Source organism: Sinocyclocheilus grahami, unplaced genomic scaffold (genome assembly GCF_001515645.1).
Source record: "Sinocyclocheilus grahami isolate Dianchi unplaced genomic scaffold, SAMN03320097.WGS_v1.1 scaffold4943.1, whole genome shotgun sequence".
Taxonomy (NCBI): domain Eukaryota; kingdom Metazoa; phylum Chordata; class Actinopteri; order Cypriniformes; family Cyprinidae; genus Sinocyclocheilus; species Sinocyclocheilus grahami.
Window position 1 is genome coordinate 23,306 of NW_015509769.1, and position 1,655 is coordinate 24,960.

A 1,655-nucleotide genomic window follows, 5' to 3' on the forward strand; every position below is an offset into this window, starting at 1 on the left:
AAATAAATAAATAATTCAAGCAAATGTGGCAGTGCTGACTGTTGTCTCAGGTACGGCTTTACCTGACCAGGCATCTCCACGCTAAACAGGGCTGGGGCAGCGGGCACACACAATGACAACCTTAAATTATTCACTGCTTCAAAGCACAATGTGACTATTTAAAAGCCATTATTATGTTTAATAGTAATGACTCTTTCAGGTTTTGCCGAAGAGCGAATAGACTGATTGTCAGAAATCACTTTTGCACCTCAGCTTGTGGAGGAGCGTGATGGGAGCACAATTGTGAGGTTCCATAAAGATCTGCTGAAAGACTAAAAATATGTTTATAGTTAGATTATAATTGTCTGCAATTGTGTTCCTGAATGACTTTGGGTGTTAGACCGATTTTGTTGTGATTGTTCTCCAAACTAAAAAGAGAAAAGGAAAGTATTTACAATTAAATCTATTTCTTTCTGAAATAAATCATGCAGAGAAAGTGTAAATTATTAAAGAACGATTTTCCCACAAAGACTAACACTTCAGTCGCCTTCAGTTCACACTTATAACAATATATACTACAAAGTAAATGACTTGCTTAAAAATGGAAATATATTAATTAGGTGCTCCAAACATTATTTATATCGCTGATATTGTTTTGGAGATAAGTTTGTTTGTTTCTCGTGTGAAAAATGTCAGCTTCAGTAATAGTCTCTGTCTGAATTACCCTCAAGGTTAATGTCTCCACCCCAGCCTCTTATGTCTGCTGTCACCAGCCGTGTTTACATGCTTCTCTGCTGTTCACGTATGCAACGTTAAGCTCCTCGAACCAACCCAGGGTGAAATTATTGCTTTTGTAGGTGAGCGCGAGTGAGCATGAGAGGCGGGATCCAAAAATCCCTTAGCATATAAATAAACCAATTCATCACATGCTTTTTTTTTGACAAGAATAAACACTAATTTTCCTGACGCTGACCCTGACAAATGGAGCGTCGTGTGAAACGTCCCCAGCTCCGCTATGGTCACCTCGTCAACAATGCCAGCAGGCTAGCGGGGGCTACATTGGCTTTAGCAGCGCGAAGCGCCTAATAAACGGCTAGTGTCAAAAGCGTTGTCAGTCCATTCTTTGCTTGTTTGGGTTCAACTGGGTGGAAGAGAGAGAGGCCAGCGAGTGTTCGGCCGTGTTCAGTGGCACCTACGCTCTCACTGGCCTCACCCCGAACAGCCGCTATTGATTTCTGGCCGCGCTGCTCTTTGTCAAAAAATCAGATACAGCGAGGCCCTCTGGACCTCTTCACCTTTTAAAACACATATGCTGTGTCTCGTATGCGCTGGGCGGAGAGACGTATGTACGTGTATGTGTGTCTGTCTGCTTCGTATGTGCTCTTATGGGAAGGAAAGGTGCTCTTTGTTTGATGAGGTTGTATCTGGGTTGTGAAAATAGATCTGTGTGTGTGTTATTGGGGGGCTACTGTGATATTTACTCTTACTGTGTATGATTTCATTGTTAAATATTCCGACTCGCTTTAAAAATAACTTTCTGGAGAAGCAGGTCTGTAAATCTGTTAAAACAGTTGATGTGTGCAAGGGGCTAGTTTAAAAATCATCATTTATTCACCCTTGTGTTGTTCCAAACCAGTATGTGTTTCTGTATTCTGTAAAAAAAAAAAAAAAAAAAA